At 38.2% G+C, this 23,096-nt stretch overlaps 1 pseudogene; it reads right to left on the reverse strand.

The window, feature by feature from the left end:
- Nucleotides 1-1,333: 1,333 nt before the first annotated feature.
- On the reverse strand, nt 1,334-4,644 carry LOC126960722 (zinc finger protein 654-like; annotated as a pseudogene).
- Nucleotides 4,645-23,096: the final 18,452 nt, after the last annotated feature.

The raw sequence follows: 23,096 nt of genomic DNA on the forward strand, positions 1-23,096 counted from the left end.
TTAATTCTAAATATGAGGTCAATATGAGGACTTCTCCCAATGATCTTCCTCACAGTATGGCTCCCAACACTAAGCCTTTAATGAAAACCTCATCTAGTCTCATTATACCCTGGCTTCTTTACCAAACCTGGTGATTCCCTCCTAACTGTTCTGTGGTCTCGAAGTATTCACCTTATAAAGCCATGCATTTAGTTGTATTACTTTCTTTTTCTTATCATGGCAATCCACGCAATTTAGAGTCAATTACAGAATTAACTTCAATTAATAGGTTTGCATGCCAACTGATGTAGATGGATTTTTTTTTTACAAATAGACTTATTACAAGGCATACTTTTAGAATGAACCGAAATAAAAATCATTACATTTCAGTATCAAAAAATATAGAAAACATTTTTTACCTGACCTTAAAGATTTTAAAACTTGGTTATGAGTTGTATTTAGTTACCTAAATGTAAATTCCACAGCCTAATGTAGGGCACGTAACAAAAACAAATTTAAATTTGGAATTGACTTATAATCATCATCATTGCATAGTGAATGCTGATGATAAAACCGGGAAATAAAAAGAAATCATCTCATCTATCATGACCTGGAAATCCTAATAAAATACACATGCTACCTGGAAGAAAATCCGTACTTCCACAGTAGCCTCATTCAAGACGAACGAGGAAATTAAAAAAAAAAAATCATCTGATCTATCATGACCTGGAAATCCTAATTTAATAAAATATAGATGCTACCTGGAAGAAATTTCCCACTTCCATAGTAGCCTCATTCAAGAAGCTCTAATATAATAGGGTCTTATGAGATTATCTGCCTTGAATGAAGATTTTATTATTTAGAGTAACTGGAATATCGGACATTGGGGCATTAGGAGATCCACTTTTAAACAGTTTGCCCTTTTGTTCTTTTTATCCCTGTTTTAGATTGTTGTAGAATAAAATACTTTAAATTGATAATTATTGTAAACGAGCCCCACACCCCACACTTTTCCCTTTCTGTATAGCCTTAGCTGGTTTTCCACCGAGTTGCCTAAACATGTTTCTCATATAAGCGAAACTGAACATGCTGCTGCTATTAATCATCATAAACTTTTTTAAATGTGGTTTTCTGGAGAACTGGTACTTCGGGAGTTTTATAATAACCCTTTTAGAGTCTAAGCCACTCCATCTCCTCTGAGTTCATTCTAGAAAACGTGTTTTGTCTTTATCTTTAGTAATCCGAGACCACTCTAAAATTAAGGCCATCAGGGAAATAGCAAACTGATGATGCATTTTTATAGTGCTTTTTTCACACTACTGCTTGATTGACAGATCTTTGTGAAACATTTTTATCAGTCAAGATGAGCCCCAAGTGCCTCTGCATTACAGTAGGTGGTCAGGCATTTGCCACATCTTTTCACTAATATTTTACACACGTTATCTTGATCAGAACAGGCATCTATCAGTAAGAAATTTTCTGCATTTGGGCCTACTAAGATATTGTTCATCAAGGTAACTGGTTTTGTTAAAATCAAACCATATGAAGTATGTTCACTTGTCAGATTTGGTTTGGAAGGTGCCTGAGATACCGGTAACGTATTGTATTCTTGTGGTACAACACTAGGTAAAATGGAACCATTTTCTGTCCTGATTCTGTTTGCATCAATTTTCAAAGCAGGATCTGATCAAACTAAAGGTGTTTCCTCTACCTCACTGTGTCCATTGACTAAATCACTACTACTACGATTATTTTCAGAATTTGGCTCTTTGTCAGGCATCTTTTTGTCTATGAAGCTCATATTTGAAACCGTCATCAGAACGTTCATTTCTATTCTGAACTAAACTGTTTTCTTTTCCATACTTTCTACACGTGCCTTTGGTTCTGTAGAATCTTTCCTTGATTTGCTAGTAGTAACTGGCAGACTAATAGTTTGTTTCTCATTACTAGATGAATCTTTTTCCTGATGATTAGGATTTGAGTCTGTGTGAACATCCCAAACAATTGTTTCACTGGATTGTGCAGATGATTCTGGTGTTTTACTTAAAGACTGCTGAGCTTCTTGTTCATACAGCACAAGAAGATCTTCCAAAAGCTCATGGAATTCTGGAAAACTACTGAGTTTGAAATAGCCTGTGACTTTTTGTATGCCGGGCAAGCTGGAATGGCAGCTTAAATGACTCATTGCAATTAAAATGCAAACAAAAATACACATTTGGATAGCTATGTCTATTAAGGTGGTCTATAAAATGTTGAGAATCTTCAAATTGCCTTTGACGAAATTTGCATTTTCCTTTGCTCCACTTCATTACTGTTTGCTGCACATTTAAATCACAAGCTGACTTAGATGGATTTTAATTGTTCTCAAGGCTTAAGTTGTGACTAGTATTCCAAACAGCTAATGCTGTTTCAAAAATAATTTTAGAAGCGTTATCAAAGCCTATTTCCATTCTGAATTTACTTTATCCTTGCTTTGTCTTATTATTCTATTAATTTTTGTGAAATCAACCCTTCTAGGCCATTTTTCTTCTATACAATCTCTTACGGCATTCTGACTGAAATGGTTCTGTGATAATGAAAGTGGGAGCTCTCTTTTGAAATGTTGAGATCTCCCCTGTGAGATTATGACAAGTTAAAATTCCCTCTAGTTCTCCACAAAATACAGCATTTCCAGGTGCTAGGAATTACGTAATAAAAATATTTTTCCAAGAGTCCATGGAGCATGGAAGAGGCACATTCTGACCCAGGCCAGGGAGTTCTCTGTTTTTATGAGGGTGGTGTCTAGGGCACTGGTGATTGCTTTTGACTTAAATGGTTTACGACCCTGGAAACCATGGCTGGGTGGTTAAACCAAAAGTTCCACGATGTATATTTATGTGTGCGTGTGTGTGTGTGTGTGTGTGTCTTTCAAGGGTAGTAGTGCTAATGCATGTAGCAGAAGGCAATCAGGCAATAAAGCCTAGCACACAGTAGACACAGGGGCATTATGATTGCGACGTTTTACAATTTTCAAACAACAAAATTTCAAAAAAAAATACCTTCTTTACTCTCCTGTCTCCTGTTCTAATTAATGAAATGTAGTCACTATGAGATGAAATCTGTAGGGACAGAGACTGTTGGGAGAAAACAATAATCCATTTGGTATTTTAAGGTCTGACTTCACATTTTTTTACCTGGAAGTCTGTGAGATTCTTCATTCACTACTTGTGTGTATATTACACAAGTTCTCTGTCACAAACTGAAGCAAACCATTGAGCCAGAAGCGTTTTCTTGTCCATGGAATCTGTTATACTCCTGAGGGTCTCCATTCAGTTTAATACTTCATTCTGTTTAGCTACATATTTTTGAGTGACCAACTTATTTTTAAGGAATTTTTTAAATGCTGTGGCTTTAATCTATTTACAATATGCAAGGGTTCACATCAGTGATGTAGGTACTGGCTAGATTTTCTCCAGAGCTCAACTAAAACTAAATCAAATAAAAAAAATAGCATCCATGAATATATAGTTTTTAAACTTAAATAACTTCAACATAGAAACAATTATACCTATTTAACAGAATGCCTGGAGTCATTAAGTAGAATAAATCCAAGTTGCATTATTTTCAAGTCAATTAGCTTTTAAAGAAATTTGAATACTAAGAAAAACATCCGTATGTCTTGTTGTGGGTTCAACTGTATTCCCCCAAATGATATGCTGAAGTCTTAACTGCAAGAGAAATAGGATCACCACAGATACCATGTTAAGAAGTTACCATCCTAAAGTAGAGTGGATCTCCAATTAAATGTGAGCCCCACATTGGAGCTTAGCCACGGGGGCTTAGCCTGGGAGGGTTCTTTGCTTCCCCAGGAAAGAATTCAAGGATGAACCAGTGGTGGAAGAAAACAGCTTTACTGAAGTGGCTATGTTCCAGCTCTGGCAGTGTTACAGCTCTGTGACTGTTTCTGCAGAGGAGGACTACCCCCCCACCTTGGCAGAGACTAGCAGCTCAGAGCAGTTCTGCAGTCATATTTATACTTACCTTTAATCACCTGCAGATTAAGGGGAAGTTTATGCAGAAATTTCTTTAAAAAAAAAAAAAAGGGTAGTAACTTTGGTTGTTGGATCATTGCATGGAAAAGGGTGGTAACTCCCAGGTCTTGCCATGGCAATGGTAAGCTGACATGGCACACTGCTGGGCATGTTTTATGAAAAGTTGCTTCCACTTCATCCCTGTTTTAACTAGTCCTCAATTTGCTCCAGTTTCCAAGCCCCACCTCTGGAGTTCTATCCCGCTTCCTACCTCAATTGTAGTAATGCATCTGCAAGCTGAGGAAGATGAGAATTGCCAGCAAACACCAGAAGCTACAAAGAAGCAAGGCATACTTCTTCCCTAAATATTTCACAGAAAATATGGCCCTGTCAACACCTCAGTTTTGAACTTTTAGCCCCTAGAACTGTGAAACAATAAATTTCTGTCGTTTAAGACACCCCGTTTGAAGTGCTTTGTTACAGCAGTCCTAGAAAACTAATATAAGCATTTACTCACATAATTGTCATTTTCTGTGACATCATTCTTTTGTATAGATTTGTATTTCAGTTTCACTATTTTCCTTTTTCTTGAAGGATTTTCTTTAACGGGTCTCAGGGTGGAACTCTGCCAGTAAGGAACTATTTCAGCTTTCATATTTCTGAGAAAGTATTTACTTTGCCTTCACTTTGTGAGATATTTTCACTGGAGATAAAATTCTAGGTTGGTAAGTTTTTAAATTTTTTAAAAGTTTAGTACACTACGATGTTGTTCAGCTCTTCTCACGTGCATTGTTCCTGACTCCCCCTGCCAAAAAAAAGGTCATATTTTTACATTTGTTCTTTTGTATATAATGTGTCATTTTTACGTTTGCTTTTAAGATTATCTTTATTGCTTTTAGAGAATTTGAATATTATATGTTTCAGTATCATTTTCTTCATGTTTCTTGTGTTTGGACTTTGCTGAGGTTCTTCTATTTATGGATTTATTATTTTTACCAAATTCAGAAAGGCAATAGTTACTACTTGTTTAAATATATTTTCTGCACACATACCGTCACTTTGAGAACTCCAGTTACATATATATTATTAGGCTGATCTGTTAACTTAGCTAATTATTTTGTCTTTACTTGACAAATAATTATACATATTCATGGGGGTACATAGTGATGTTTCCATACATATAAGGTATAGTGATCAGATCAAGGTAATTAGCATATCCATCCATCATTTCAAATATTTTTTATTGGGAACATTCAGTATCCTCTTTCCAGCAATTTGCAACTATGTAACTATTAACTATAGTTATCTTATAATGATTTACTCTTCCTATTTAACTGTAATAATTCTGTTTCATTTTAGATAGTTTCAATTATAATACATTTATTAGTTTCCATTATAATACAAGGAAGATTGCTAAATCTTCACTGTATTTTTATCTCACCTTGTCTCACTGAGTCATTTTTAATTGTTTTCTTCCTCTTTATGGTTTATATCTTCCTGCTATTCTGTATGCCTGGGTCATTTTTTATTGAATACCAGATAATGTGAACATCAGCCTGTAGGTGGTAGATGTTTATATTTCTATAAATGTTCTTGAGTTTTGTTTGGGGTTGCAGTTAATTGGAAAATGTTTGATGAGTTTGCGTTATGTTTTTAAGATTTGTTAGATGTGATTGAGCAGTACTCAGCCTAGTGTTAATCTTCCCTACTGAGCCAAGAAACTTAGATGTATTTTACCCAAATGTTCGTCTTCCTGTCGTCCCCGGAAAAAGGGTGCACCTCTTGACCCTATGTGAAAGCCAGGGACTGTTACTGCTAATCCTTTCTGATGGCCTCTTTCCCAAGGCTTGGGTAGTGCACTGTCACTTGGCTGAATTCCCTAAGGAGACGTCTAAGGATCTCTGAAGTTGTCTATGTACTTCTCTCTTCTCTGGTATTTTGTCCTGTCAATGCTAGCAACCTTGATCTCCCAGGACTCTTAACTCCTCAACTCAGGGTTATGCCTGGGATTTCCCTGCTTGTTCTGTGGCCTGAAAACTGTCAATACTGGGAAAATCATTATTTCCTCCCTTGTTTTTCGTATCTCAGAGATCACTGTTATCCATTGCCTTACGTTCAGTGTCTTTGAAGTATTGCTTTATGTATTTTTCTGTTGGTAATTGGTTTATTGCTTTAAGTGTTTGATATGCAGAATAATGGCCAAAGACTTCAACATCCTGCTTCCCAGAAGCTGTGTACAATTGACCCTTTAACAACATCAGTTTGAACTGTGAGTTCACTTATATGTGGATTTTCTTCTACCTCTGCCACTCCTGAGACAGCAAGACTAACACCACCTCTTCCTTAGCTACTCAATATGAAGACAATGAGGAAGAAGACCTTTACTATGACCCAGTTAATGAATATTAAATATTCCCTCTTTTTTAGGATTTTCTTAGTGACATCTTTTCTCTTGCTTACTTTATTATAAGAATACAACATGCAATACATAGAATAGGCAAAAAGTGTGTTAGTTGGCTATTGATCTTATTGGTACAGCTTCCATATAACAATGGGCTATTAGTAACAAAGTTTTTGGAGAGTCAAAGTCATATGTGAATTTTTGGCTGCACAGAAGTCTGTGACCCTAATCCCTTCATTGTTCAAGGGTCAGCTATAATACCTTTTCCTCATTTCATTGCAATACTCATGGCTGAGACTCCTGTAATAAAAGACAAATTAACAAGGGGAAATCATTAAACTATATTTAACTAAAATTTTATGTGAGAGTGGAGCCTTCAGAAATGAAGTCCTAAAGATAGATCCAGAGAAAACTGTATTTTTACAGGTGGTCATGCAGAAGTGTGATATGAGGACTAAAGGGTACACTGTAATAGTACTAATTTAGCAAGGCCTGTTTGTCCAGATTCTTCACGGCTTCCAGGTATAGGGCTGGATCCCTCTGGAATGGGGGTCCTACAACCTACTTTCAAACAACATAGGTCAGAGAATTCTTCTACGACCATGCTTTACTGGAGGGAAAAGTTCAGAGAAAGAGAAAGAGAAAGAGAAGGTGACTGTCTTGCTTCCGTTGTCCTCTCAATTTCAGCTTAAAATACTTAGTATGCCAAGGTATCATATATTGGGGTACTGTGTTCTGAGCCCTGACACAAGTGCAAGGAAGGGTAACTGCAGGAGCTAAGTATGGCTCCAATGCACAAAAGGAGGGCTAATCTTTAATACATTTTAGTATGTTTTGGTTTTGTTTTACTTTGTTCATGGAAAACATTTAAATGAGAATGAAATTTAAAGTTCAAAATATAAAAATAGATGTTCAAGTAAGAAAAACTTAAGGTAGGAAGACTAATTGAAAATAAAGAGATGAAACTAGAGAATGAGATGGCCTATTGAAATAATATGGTTAGTAGATAGGGGCATTTGGATTTCATAAGATTAGTAATAAGGAGCTAGTGTCAATTATTGTTACTTAAAAAGCATTGCTTTTCAATAGTTTCCTAGGTTATGTTTTTCCAAATAAAAATTGTGCAAAATCAGGTTTATGAAAACACCTAAGGCAAAGCTTTTGCAAACACAATCAATTTAAGACTAGGTTTTGATGCCTTTCCCTCATTGTTCTAAATTTGTATCTTTTAAAATATAGAAAAATCAACATTACAGGCTAACAATTTTAGCTCTATGGGATATGTGTGCGGTAAGTTAAGATAATCAGTCTACTTGTGCATTTAGATTATTAACCCATCAATATGTGATTAATTAAGAAAGCTTCATCCTCAATTAACTTTTAGATGCAACCTAATGTAGAGGCAGAAACACTGCCTATGTAATTAGAAATCCAGTTGTGTTTGTGGTCCCATGTTATTCAATAAGCTTCTAAAAAGAAATTTGGACACATACATAGAAACTGTAGATGGATTTATTCAGGGACATACAAAACAGTTATTTTAGACTTTTAACACTTAATGATCCACACATCTTGGTGTTTCTTTTACATTTATTTATTTTCATTTATTTGTTTGAGATGGAGTCTCACTCTGTCACCTAGGCTAGAGTGCAGTGGCGTCATCTTGGCTCAGTGCAACCTCCGCCTCCCAGATTCAAGCGATTCTCTCGCCTCAACCTCCCAAGTAGCTGGGATTACAGGCAGCCACCACCACGCCCAGCTAATTTTTGTATTTTTAGTAGAGACGGGGTTTTGTCACGTTCGCCAGGCTGGTCTTGAATTCCTGACCTTGTGATCCATTCACCTCAGCCTCTCAAAGTGCTGGGATTAAAGGTGTGAGACATCTTTTACATTTAAAAAAGCCTATTTTAATTTCTTCTTTTAAAGTCTTGTTTATATAGTGTTTCATATAATAAATCTTAAAGGTTTAGAGGAGGCAGATTAATAGCTAAATATGTGACCTGGTTTTCAATGTGTTCCATAACATATTAAAACATGTATTTCTAGGATAAACTACGGTGCTTCTAAAAAACACATTATATGCTACAGAAGTGAACTAATAGTGGGGCGGAGCAAGATGGCCAAATAGGAACAGCTCCAGTCTCCAGCTCCCAGCGCCAGCGACACAGAAGAGAGGTGATTTCTGCATTTTCAACTGATGTACTGGGTTCATCTCACTAGGGAGTGCTGGACAATCGGTGCTGGTCAGCTGCTGCAGCCCAACCAGTGAGAGCTGAAGCAGGGCGAGGCATCGCCTCACCTGGGAAGTGCAAGGGGGAAGGGAATCCCTTTTTCTAGCCAGGGGAACTGAGACACACAACACCTGGAAAATTGGGTAACTCCCACCCCAATACTGCGTTTTACCAAGGGTCTTAGCAAAGGGCACACTAGGAGATTATATCCCACACCTGGCCCAGAGGGTACCACGCCTGCGGAGCCGCCCTCATTAGCACAGCAGTTTGAGATCTAGCTGCAGGGCAGCAGAGAGGCTGGGGGAGGGGCATCCACCATTGCTGAGGCTTAAGTAGGTAAACAAAGCTGCTGGGAAGCTCGAACTGGGTGGAGCCCACAGCAGCTCAAAGAGGCCTGCCTGTCTCTGTGAACTCCACCTCTGGGGACAGCGCACAGCTAAACAAAAAAAAAAAAAGGCAGGAGAAACCTCTGCAGATGCAAACAACCCTGTCTGACAGCTTTGAAGAGAGCAGTGGATCTCCCAACACGGAGGTTGAGATCTGAGAACGGACAGACTGCCTGCTCAAGTGGGTCCGTGACCCCTGAGTAGCCTAACTGGGAGACATCCCCCACTAGGGGCAGACCAACACCCCACACCTCACACGGCAGGGTACACCCCTGAAACAAAGCTTCCAAAGCAAGAATCAGACAGGTACACTCACTGTTCAGCAATATTCTATCTTCTGCAGCCTCTGCTGCTGATACACAGGCAAACAGGGTCTGGAGTGGACCTCAAGCAATCTCCAACAGACCTACAGCTGAGGGTCCTGACTGTTAGAAGGAAAACTAACAAACAGGAAGGACACCCACACCAAAACCCCATCAGTACATCACCATCATCAAAGACCAAAGGCAGATAAAACCACAAATATGGGGAAAAAGCAGGGCAGAAAAGCTGGAAATTCAAAAAATAAGAGCACATCTCCCCCTCCAAAGGAATGCAGCTCATCGCCAGCAATGGATCAAAGCTGGACGGAGAATGACTTTGACGAGTTGAGAGAAGGCTTCAGTCCATCAAACTTCTCAGAGCTAAAGGAGGAATTACATACCCAGTGCAAAGAAACTAAAAATCTTGAAAAAAGAATGGAAGAATGGATAACTAGAATAATCAATTCAGAGAAGGCCATAAACAACTGACAGAGATAAAAACCATGATATGAGAAATACGTGACAAATGCACAAGCTTCAGTAACCAACTCAATCAACTGGAAGAAAGAGTATCAGCGATTGAGAATCAAATGAATGAAATGAAGCGAGAAGAGAAGTCTAAAGAAAAAAGAGGAAAAAGAAATGAACAAAGACTTCAAGAAGTATGGGATTATGTGAAAAGACCAAATCTTACACTTACACTCTCCCAAGACTAAACCAGGAAGAAGTTGAATCCCTGAATAGACCAATAGCAGGCTCTGAAATTCAGGCAATAATTAGTAGCCTACCAACCAAAAAAAGTCCAGGACCAGATATATTCACAGCTGAATTCTACCAGAGGTACAAGGAGGAGATGGTACCATTCCTTCTGAAACTATTCCAATCAATAGAAGAAGAAGGAATCCTCCCTAACTCATTTTATGAGGCCAACATCATCCTGATACCAAAGCCTGGCAGAGACACAACAAAAAAAGGGGATTTTAGACCAATATCCCTGATGAACATCGATGCAAAAATCCTCAATAAAATACTGGCAAAACGAATCCAGCAGCACAGCAAAAAGCTTATCCACCATGATCAAGTGGGCTTCATCCCTGGGATGCAAGGCTGGTTCAACATATGCAAATCAATCAACATAATCCAGCATGTAAAGAAAACCAAAGACAAAAATCACATGATTATCTCATTAGATGCAGAAAAGGCTTTTGACAAAATTCAACAGCCCTTCATGGTAAAAACTCTCAATAAATTCGGTATTGATGGAACGTATCTCAAAATAATAAGAGCTGTTGATGACAAACCCACAGCCAATATCATACTGAATGGGCAAAAACCGGAAAAATTCCCTTTGAAAACTGGCACAAGGATGCCCTCTCTCACCACTCCTATTCAACACAGTGTTGGAAGTTCTGGCTAGGGAAATTAGGCAAGAGAAAGAAATAAAGGGTATTCAGTTAGGAAAAGAAGTCAAATTGTCCCTGTTTGCAGATGACATGATTGTATATTTAGAAAACCCCATCATCTCAGCCCAAAATCTCCTTAAGCTGATAAGCAACTTCAGCAAAGTCTCAGGATACAAAATTAATGTGCAAAAATCACAAGCATTCTTATACACCAGTAAAAGACAAACAGAGAGCCAAATCATGAATGAACTCCCATCCACAATTGATTCAAAGAGAATAAAATACCTAGGAATCCAACTTACAAGGGATGTAAAGGACCTCTTCAAGGAGAACTACAAACCACTGCTCAGTGACATAAAAGAGGTCACAAACAAATGGAAGAACATACCATGCTCATGGATAGGAAGAATCAATATCATGAAAATGGCCACACTGCCCAAGGTAATTTATAGATTCAATGTCATCCCCATCAAGCTACCAATGAATTTCTTCACAGAATTGGAAAAAAACTGCTTTAAAATTCATATGGAACCAAAAAAGAGCCCACATTGCCAAGACAATCCTAAGTCAAAAGAACAAAGCTGGAGGCATCACGCTACCTAACTTCAAACTATACTACAAGGTTACAGTAACCAAAACAGCATGGTACTGGTACCAAAACAGAGATATAGACCAATGGAACAGAACAGAGTCCTCAGAAATAATACCACACATCTACAGCCATCTGATCTTTGACAAATCTGAGAGAAACAAGAAATGGGGAAAGGATTCCCTATTTAATAAATGGTGCTGGGAAAATTGGCTAGCCGTAAGTACAAAGCTGAAACTGGATCCTTTCCTTACTCCTTATATGAAAATTAATTCAAGATGGATTAAAGACTAAAATGTTAGACATAATACCATAAAAACCCTAGAAGAAAACGTAGGTAATACCATTCAGGACATAGGCATGGGCAAGGACTTCATGTCTAAAACACCAAAAGCAACGGCAACAAAAGCCAAAATTCACAAATGGGATCTCATTAAACTAAACAGCTTCTGCATAGCAAAATAAACTACCATCAGAGTGAACAGGCAACCTACAGAATGGGAGAAAATTTTTGCAATCTACTCATCTGACAAAGGGCTAATATCCAGAACCTACAAAGAACTCAAACAAATTTACAAGAAAAAAAAACAACCCCATCAAAAAGTGGGCAAGGGATATGAACAGACATTTCTCAAAAGAAGACATTCATACAGCCAACAGACACATGAAAAAATGCTCATCATCACTGGCCATCAGAGAAATGAAAATCAAAACCACAATGAGATACCATCTCACACCAGTTAGAATGGCAATCATTAAAAAGTCAGGAAACAACAGGTGCTGGAGAGGATGTGGAGAAATAGGAACACTTTTACACTGTTGGTGGGATTGTAAACTAGTTCAACCATTATGGAAAACAGTATGGCGATTCCTCAAGGATCTAGAACTAGAAATACCATTTGACCCAGCCATCCCATTACTGGGTATATACCCAAAGGATTATAAATCATGCTGCTATAAAGACACATGCACACGTATGTTCATTGTGGCACTATTCGCAATAGCAAAGACTTGGAATCAACCCAAAAGTTCATCAGTGACAGACTGGATTAAGAAAATGTGGCACATATACACCATGGAATACTATGCAGCCATCAAAAAGGATGAGTTTGTGTCCTTTGTAGGGACATGGATGCAGCTGGAAACCATCATTCTCAGCAAACTATCACAAGAACAGAAAACCAAACACCGCATGTTCTCACTCATAGGTGGGAACTGAACAATGAGATCACTTGGACTCGGGAAGGGGAACATCACACACCGGGGCCTAACATGGGGAGGGGGGAGGGGGGAGGGATTGCATTGGGAGTTATACCTGATGTAAATGACGAGTTGATGGGTGCTGACAAGTTGATGGGTGCAGCACACCAACATGGCACAAGTATACATATATAATAAACCTGCACGTTATGCATATGTACCCTAGAGTATAATAAAATAAATAAATAAAACGAAAAAAGAAATTTAAAAACGAGAAGTAAAACAAAAAAAAACAAAAAATAAAAAAAGAAGTGAACTAATAGTACTTGTCTCAAGGACATCCAACATGATTATTTGAAAGAAGGAAGTATTTTTCCCATCTGTAATGCACATATCCCTTTAGGCACTGCAAGAGACCCATGAATTCATGTGAGCACCAAATATTGTCAATAAACTGATCCAACGCATCTTGCACACCTTTACATACTACTGTTATGTTTCTAATTATTTATGACAATACAAAATTAAAATGACATTTTAAAACAGTACTAAATGCAGAGGAGGTTTTGATTAATAACATTTTTAAAGTTCAATTGCCATCAAGTAGAGTGTCATTTTTAGACATTTTATAAAGGAGACTGCAACCACTGTGAAACATATAATCTCAAATAAGGGTGCATGATTGTAATTCTGAGCCCTGGCATTGTCTTCTCCTGTAGGTATTGACCATTTTAGTAAACTGTTTACCCTCTTCCATGACCAAATGGGCACCAGTTCCAAATGTGTCTCATATCCTTCATTCCATTTTTTTTTTTTTTTTGGCTCTGCCCTAACAGAGACCCTGTGTGTGTGTAAGGGTTATACAGATTCTCACTTATGGATTCTACCTACTTTGGTTTCCTCTGATGTAACACACTCATATAATCAGTTTGGACTTAGAGTTCCAAACATCCCTAGATGAATATAACACAGTATTTGTCTACAGTCAGTTAAAAAAATCAAATGCAAAGATATTTAATATTTGACATCATTATCTTTTGTCTCATTAGTTGGTAACAATCATATTTTATGCTGAGTTTATGGGATTTTTTCAGTAAGCTTTACTCTCTTTACGAATATCTGATTCTTTTAAATGGCATCTCTTAGTGGCTGAGTGGTTTTCTGTATTATTTGCGGCCTATGCTGACTCATTTATTGAATATACATATATCTTTTAAATACCTTATATATTTCAAGAGTGATCTGGGTACTAGGAATACAAAATTAATAAGATAGTTTCTATTCTTATAGACAAACACATAATTTTATTCTAGCATAAGATTATATTAAATAATTTTTTTCAAATACTTAGAGCATAGGACACTTTAATCCAAAACATAAAGAACAGATATGTTTAAGAATGACTTATTGTTAGTCTTGGAGCAGAGAAGCTGGGAGAGAACATTCCAGGCCACAAAAAGCTATGCAAAGGCATGGAGGCAGAAGAGCAAATTACAAGTCTTTTGGGATCACAGGAATGGTGCAAGGATGACAGTAAAGCTGGAAAAAATTGGCAAGGGCCAGAACATAGGAATCCCTGGAGACTACTGTGAAAATTGGATGTCTTACTGATGGCTGGGGGAAACCATTAAATAAGTTTAAGTTGGTGACTAACAGAGTTCAATTTTCTTTCTTCTGTTTTGCTTTTTCAAGATTATTCTGCTTATATTTTGAAATGAAGGTTTGAAGCCTGTGAGGAGGTTACTATGGTAAACACATGAACAATAAGACAGTTACAGTAAGACTGAGGCAGAGGGGAGGGTGCTCACAAAACTAGGTGTTCAATCGGAGGTAGGAGAATTTACTGATGTGGGAAAAATAAATTGGGGAGCAGATTTTAGAGCCTTTGATTAGTAAAGAAAATCTGGGGTTCAGAGGCAGATGTAAATTTGAAATGTCTAAGATATACAATGGAAAGGCATAACTGGAAATCAAATGGACAGGTCTATGACTCAGAATAGGGAAGATTCATCAACTCAACCTAGATTCGTCCTGGTCCACACCTAAACTAGGGTCACTGAGTGGAGAAATAGATGGAGTAAGGATCTCTGTTCTGGCCAAGTCTCCAATTTCAAGGGGTAGGCATTCCACTAACGCCTCCGTGTTTCCATTTCTTATTCAGTACAAATTTCTCTGTCTTAAATCATTAGGCAGACTAATTTCTAGGGCTAGTTCTTCCACTGCAGCAAGACTCTTTCAGTTTTGGCAGCCAGAGGAGTGTTCTTTTCCTGACCACCACTGACAAAGAACAAAAATGTTGACCATGTTTTGAACACACCCCAATTTTCAAATGGAGAAGCCTGTTCATGGTGGGTGACTTGTTTGACAGGATACAAAATCAATCACAGTGAGGGCACTGGATTTGAAGTCTGAAATGTCTGATACTCTTGAAAGATTAAGCTAGAATCCCTTCAGTGGTGCTTTAGGAACATGATAACCATTTGATGTAGCCAGAACATGATTTAATGCATTGCTAATGTATTTAGCCCTAGTGAAACTGATCCTACTTCTTCAACATAACTTTTCTATCCCCCAGTAACCCATTACTAGGAAAGCCTTGCCAAGATGGGATATTTTTCTCTGAAGAGATTTGATAGAATAGCAAGATAATTTGATGAGTACTGAGTTGGTCATTTTAACACATTTATCCATATCACACATCTTTGGCTCAAACATTTCTCTAAATACCTAAACTATCTGATCATAATAATGTTCCTTGCATATTTTAGATGCTGACTCCATGAAACCCAGCTTTCCCTGATGAGTTAAATCTTTTCACAATCTGGCCCCACTCAGAGGCAGAATTACTATGAAGTTTTTGAAGTTTAATACAGTCCCTCACTTGCATGGGTTTCCTCCAAGACCCCGGAAAGGGCCCTAGCACTGTGCTTACACATCACATACAAAATTGGCACAATTTTTTTTCTTTTTCAACATAGTTATCATTGCTGTGCTTTCTACCCCTACTTCCTTTTTTTAGGGGTTTTGGGAAATTCCAGTTCAAGGAAAGGCAAACTGACAGGATATTCAGTTTGTGCTTAGTGGGGGTACGCTTGTGCAGTTGACGGTATCATGCGTAGTTAAGTTATTGCTAGCCACTGAGCGTAGAAATGACTCCTAGGAATACTTCTACCACCCATCGTGTTGACTCTCCTGTTGTCACAACAGGAGGGCAGGACCAGATGACATGTAGATGTCCTACATTACTGCCAATCAAAATATAAACGTAGTGGGGAAGAAACAAGGTTTGAAAACCGAGAAATACTTTGTGAATAATTTTTACATTCCTCAGAAATGTAAAACTCTAAGCAAAATATTCTTTCTTATGGGCCCCTAGTCTAAACAATCAACAAAAACAACAAAAAAGACACCAAAAATAATGCTAAAGACAGAATTATCTTTCTACTCTCACTGTACAAATGATTCTTCAAGATTATAATGTGAAGAGCAATTAAAGAGGATGCAGCCAAAACATGCAGGGAAAGGAAAGTGTCATAGAGATGTGTCTGGTATCAAGTAACAAAGGTATTGTATCATTTTTCTTGATTTTCATTAATTTTCAGATTTGGAATGTCTTGTGATTATCTTTTGCTGAAAGTTCATGTTCCCCCAATATTTATATGTTGAAATCCTAACCTCCAAAGAGATGATGTTAGGAGGTGGGTCATTTAGGAAGTGATTAGGTCTTGAGGGTGGAGCCCTCATGAATGAGATTAGCACCCTTCTAAGAGAGGTCCCAGGGAGCTGTCTTGACCATTTCACCACATGAGGACATAGCTAGAAGGCACTGTCTGTGAGTAAGTGGGTCCTCACAAGACAGCATATCTGCTGAGGCTTTAATCTTGGACTTCCCAGCATCTAGAATTATGAGAAATACGTTTCTGTTCTTTTTAAACTACTTCGTTTATGACAGAATATACTAAGACTTTTTTTTTTTTTTTTAAGGAAAAGCTTTTCTTTCGTAATTGAGGTAACATACAATCACACAATCAGGTCAGACTTCTATAATTCTGATACCTTATATCACTAATCATTTCAAATATGTAAGAAGTTATGAGAGAGAGATGAAGCAGGGGGAATGCCAGGACCTTCCATTAAGTTGTGCCCAGGGACCTTCTCGTTACATTTGGGTCCAAGTTAACATATGACACTTCTAAGCAAAGTGTGCAGTCCCATCACTTGCAGAGGGAGCCACTTCAGTTCTGACACATCCCATTAGACACACAGAGTTAATGTGTATGTGACATTAATGTGTGTATGTGACATTTTTCAGTAAATCCACAGACTTCAGGTATATTTACTACCAGGGCTGCATAAAGCCAACCTCCTTGTATATGTGACCAATGCCTCCTGAACTTCCCCCCTTACTACACTTTTCAATATGCTTCCATTTAATAATTGAATTTTGCTGGCTTCTCCATCCCTATTCAAATGGCTCTGACATTACCCAAGACGTGGTTGGTATTTCTCAACTCAGACTTCTCTTGTGAGGGTAATTTTCACCACTGCCTCCTAACAAGCTAACAATTGCTTTCTAACAGCCTGTAATGAACAGATGCTTCAGACAGCTTAGAAACTCAAAACCCAAGGTGTCTTGGCCTTATTTGAGTTCTGCCAAAGGCTTTGATCTACATATGTTCAGCCGCGGATTATAAGGACAAAGTGGGGCTGCCTGCACCACCATCCTCTGTAAACCTCTGCATGTTTATTTCTGCTCATGATCCTCTACATATTTTATCGTTTTCTAGTGCCTTTGCGTTGAGCATCCATCAGGATTTCCAGAAAAGGAAGAGAATTGTTATCAGTACCTGAATAGCCCTGCTAGTGTCCACATATCTTTTCTCTCAGCAGAGCCCGTGAAAATGTATTTGTCAGTTAGGGGGATGGCCTTGGTTGCCTCAGTCCTCACAATTTCCAGGAATTTCACAGACATTTCAATTTTAACTGGAAATGCCAGCCAGCCTCCATTTGTCTTCCAGCACTTCTCCCTCTGAGTGATAATCAGTGATAATCATGCCCTCATTGCAGTGCTGTGCTCTCACTTGCTCTAATGGTTTTCAAGTTGAAGTCCTACCTTATTGGATTGCAGCCATATGCCTGAGAATTCGAATTTCTCCATGTTAAAACAGTGCGTGTAAGGCCAATGTGCATTCCACAAGATTGCAAACTGTATGTGGCTGGACTCCAAATCTGATATGGAAAAAAAAATGTGTCTGCCAAGAAGGTAACATCATAGCAGTCCTTGTTGGCCTATTGCACTTCCTGGAGAGTCTCCACTGTATTGAGTATGGCTGGATCAATCAGAGGAATCAACTTGTCTAATCCTTGATAGTCTAGTATTCACCTCTAAACACTGCTATCTGTAAGTACTGGCCACACTGGACAAGTTAAAGGGCAATAAAGGAATCAAAACTCCCATCTCAACCATTTCTTAACGAGAGCAACAATTTCTTGTTTCCCTCCCGGAATTATTATTTTTCATGTTTATTACTAAGGAAGTCTTGGTTCTAAAGATTTTTGTTTATCACAGCCAATTAAAACTACATGAGAAAGATTTAGCAGATATCCTCCTTGTAAAGGGTAACATTCCCTATTTGCACAAAGTACCCCTCCCAAGCTCACATTCATAAAAAGGCAGGGGGACCATGCTTATGCAATCACACTTTCCAGTTCATCACTCTACCCTTACCATGGTTGCCTGAGCAGCACCGGGACCCCTCTCAGGTTCACCTCCACGCCATTCAGAGCAAAATTACCCTCCTTACTACTTTACGGCGGGCTAACATTCATAAGCTATGTTACTGAGAAAAATGACTTTCCTATGTACTTTACACTGGGCTAAAATTCCATAGCTAACAATCCTAAGAAAGTTTTGTTTACACCCCGTGCCCCCCATCTTAACCTAATCATTGCATGAAGTCTAAGATCTCTTGCAGAGATGAAGCATGGAGATCTTGGCTTCTCAGTTCATCTTACCTTTTTTCATGGCTTAGCCTTTAATTAAGGGAGTAAATTTCTTCAGAGAGTATAGATCAAGCAAAAGTACCACTGCCCTTTAAGAGTTAAAAGAGACTGGGAAACCTCCCAGGCCTTTACTCACTGCAGCTTATTAGATGTCAGATCATCCAGGGGCCTTTGCTCGTAAGTAGTTGCAGCCACTTGGGGATCAGTCATCAGCACAAATAATCACTTCCATTCCGCAATATACATCATCATCAGCGTATTTCCCTGATTGCTATTTCTGCAGTAACATGTCAATAATTGTTCCCCAGGCTTTTCTAACATTTTGCTTTTCAGTGTCCTAATGCTTAAACAGAAAGCACCCTTTTGAGATTCCATCGTTACCTGCACCTGGTCTCTAGCTGTGTTTATAATTTTGTGAGTAACCAGGGGCAATAATTGAGTTATTTTGCTAGTGAAAGTAATATCTTTCCTAGTTGTCAAAGAGGCACGATAAGCTATTCAGAACTAGAAAATGTAGTCTCGCTGAGGTTTCCACCTGTCACCTCCTCCTCTCATAGAAGTCTCACTTTCATAAGGGCTTTTAACAATGGCCAGAGAATAGAATTTTTATTTAATTTGCCATTTTTCCTGTGACTCCTGTCTATCCACTTAGCCATTTTCCCCAGATATATCGATTTCCTACAAATTCCACTGATAAGACTCATTCCAGTAACTACGCCTTGAATTTTCACCTTTCCATACAAAGGCTGATAGGCAGAAAACACGGCAACAAGCCTGCATAGTTTCCCCCATTTCTTCTTTTCCTTGCCAAAATAACAATATCTGAGCTATTGTGATTTATGGATCTAAAATGCAACCCTACTCAATGCACCGATCAGAGAGAACATGAAAGAGCATGTTGTGACATCAGACACACAAATCAGAGATCTTACCCAGTATCAAATACAAGAGCCCAGGGAATTTTACCCCAAAATTAGTCCCCTGGTATGCTGGTTATTTTAAATTAAAGGCTCTTGAAATTCAGCAAACGCTAGAAGAGGCTCCACTTTGATATTCTGTTATCTACCATAAGACTAGATCTGCCAAAGAGAACACAATTGCATTCCATCCCCTCTGAAATCCCATTCATTATCAAGTTTATTTCTGTCTCTGAGGTCCAGTCATTCTCCCTAATAACCACTTACTACCCCTCAAAAGAATTGCCTACATTTCTCATTCCCCCACCCCATGAAGAAGAGTATATAAGCATCTGTACTTCACTGAGTTACTGCGTAATCTCTTTCCCGCACTCCCCCATGCTTACATACATTAATACAATTGTAATTGTCAATTCATTTCAACAGACTTAGACTTGATTCTTTAGAGAGAAAAGCTTTGAATTTCCCTAGAGGAGCTTTACTAATAATTTAAGGAATCCAAGTAATCACAAGTCTCAGAAAAACACGTAAAGTATTAGGGTCTCCAATGTAGTTCCCCAGATGTGTACTGGTCCTGTATCAACAGATGTGCTCTCCCAGTGATACATGCAGTCACATTCCTTACACTGTACAGAAGGAGGCACTCTGGTCATTACAACATTTTTTATATTCCGATAGTTACACAGATAACGAGAAATTTTCTCTGGAATTTCCCCATAAAAGTATAACTGGTTGGGTGTGGTGGCTCACGCCTGTAATTGTAATCCTGGCACTTTGAGAGGCTGAGGCAGGCGGATTAGGAGGTCAGGAGATGGAGACCATCCTGGCTAACAAGGTGAAACCCCATCCCTACGAGATGGCGCCACTGCAATCCAGCCTGGGCGACAGAGCGAGACTCTGTCTCAAAAAAAAAAAAAAAAAAAAAAAAAAAAAGATAACTGTCATGTTTTTTGAGCTCATGAAATCCTAGAGAAGGAAGTTTATACATTTATGCTTGGGAAAAACAATCAGAAGACAGTTACTCTCCTGCTAGCAAATACCACTGGTTTGTTTGCCAAGAGATATGTCATTAGTGAGTTTACAATAAAAATTGATGATGCCATTTGCTTTCTCTCCCAGGAACATATTGCTGTCCCGGAAAAGGGATTCAATGGATTACCTACCTCATGTTTACCATTTCCTTACCTGCCTCAATTTGTATTTGTAATCCTGGATTCTTTTTCCAAAAAGTCACCCCTGAATTATATCTTTCAAGATTTCCCAAAATGGGATCTATCCTTGGCTCTGCTGTATGCAGGCAATGAGAGAAGAGTGAAGATACACCTCCATTCTTCTCTATCTTTTCTGCTGCACGTTATCCAATCCCATCCACACCCCATTTATCCTAGGTACACTTCAACCTGTTCTCCTACATGTCTGTTTAACTCTGTCTGAAATCAACTGTTTCCCTTTTGGGAAAAATCTTTTATTGATTTCAAATTTCAGTGTTCTTCCAATTACCTCTACAAAATTTTCTCTAATTTTGCTACCTCTTCTAATTGTATCCTTTTTCTGAAATGTCATTACTTATGCAAACATCTTCGGATTATGACTAATAATAGCTACCTCAATTGAGTGCCTATTATTTGCCGTCAACTTTTCTAGGCAACTTACATGATTAATAACTATATCAATCCTACTAGTCATCATTGTGCATATTAGTCTTTTGCCCAACATCATATAATTAGCAGATATAATCAAAAATCATTATCTCACTTTGTGTCTGACTGCCTTCAAAATGCACCATATCATGATGTATTGACTCTACTCTGCTTCATAGTTTTCTCTAAAACTATTTACATGTTTTACCTTTTCCTGCTAAATGATAAACACTTCCATGGGAAGTACCCTGCATTGTTAATTTTATTATCTCTCTTCACACTAAATATCATCCATCCATACTGTAGCAATTTTGTAATATTCACAGAATATACACATGAATGAATGAACTACATAGTAAAAGTAAAGGTCACATTTTCTGCTTTTTCTATAATCCCTGGGGTATGAATACAATATAAATGTATCTATAAATTATTGCTGATTATATGTTCAGGTTGTTGTATTTTTGGGGCTAAATAATGGACTATTTCAATAAAGACCCAGAGATGCAGGGTCTTAAAGAATACAGAAATTTTAGGTTGAGATGGGAGGATCACTTGAGCTCAGGGGTTAAAGACCTGACTAGGCAACATAGTGAGACTCCTTCTCTACATTTTTTTTTTCAGTTAGGCAGACTTGATGCTCTGCACCTTGAGTCTCATCTACTTTGGAGGCTGAGGCAGGAGAATTGCTTGAGTCCAGAAGGTCAAGGATGCAGTGAGCCATGATCACACCACTACACTCCAGGCTGGGTAACAGAACAAGGCCCTGCCTTTAAAAAAAAAATTAAATAAATAAAAAAATAAAAAGAAAAGAAAAGAAAAAAAAGTTATATATTTCTCATATAAAGCACTGACCTAGTAGGCTGCCTTGGATCAATTAAGTCACCCATGCACCAAAGTTGTGGGTTGCCATCCTCAACATGAAGCTTTCAGGGTTACTACAGACATTGATTGCCATTTCCAGCCAGCGTTGAGGAGAAAGCACAAGCCCAGAAGAATAGATATCCTTGCAAACAAGTCATATGGAAGTTGCATACTTAAAATCCTTTTTCATTCTGTTGGCCAAAACACAGTCACAGGGTTGTAAGAGTCGATTGGAAAATGTAGCCCCTGGCTCTCTAGGTGGCAATGTGCCAGGCCAAACCTCTATTACAAATGGTACCTGGCTTAACAATGATTTGATGTAGGATGTTTTTAACCTTACAGTGGTGCAAAAGTGATACACACTTACTCTAAACCGTATTTCAACCGTACCCAGCCATTCTGTTTTATACTTCCACTATAATATTTAATAAATTACATGAGATATTCAGCACTTTATTATAAAACAGACTTCGTATTATGTGACTTTACCCAACTGTATGCTTAGGTAAATGTGTTGAGCACATGTAAGGTAGACTGGTCTTAACTATGATGTTCCATAGTGAGGTATATTAAATGCATTTTAGATGTATGACATTTTCAACTTATGATTGGTTTATCAGAAGATAACCCCATTTTAAGTCAGGGGGTATCTGTATTATATGTAGGCTAGGACAGGCCAATGTGATAACAGCCAATTCCCAACTCTTAGTGGCTTAAAAGAATATTTTATTGTTTATCCACTCTCCATGTCCATCATAGGTCAGAGGGGAGCTATGCTCAATATTTTCTCATTGCTCTTACTCTGAGATCCTGGTTACTACCTGGATCTATGCCTGATGCTGAGACAGGAGGAAAAAGTATATAACTCCTAAGAGTCTGGCATTGACATTTGTATGGTCTAGCCCAGTCGTGACACACATCACTTCCATTAAAAGTACCTGGTCAAAGAAAAAAAATTACTGGGCAGAACTAGTCATGAGAAAGGGCTCAACCAACCACAGCTGGCTATGAATTACAAGCCTCATTTGTACCTAGATGAGAGATGCCAATATACAGTGAGCAGCAACAACATTTATCACATTCCAGGAAAGGTGAAAGATGAATAGCGTTTATAACCAACAATACTCAACCCTGGCCTACCAGCCTGAAGATATTTCATTGGGGAACACAT

The sequence above is a fragment of the Macaca thibetana genome, chromosome 8 (assembly GCF_024542745.1).
Source record: "Macaca thibetana thibetana isolate TM-01 chromosome 8, ASM2454274v1, whole genome shotgun sequence".
In the NCBI taxonomy this organism is placed as follows: domain Eukaryota; kingdom Metazoa; phylum Chordata; class Mammalia; order Primates; family Cercopithecidae; genus Macaca; species Macaca thibetana.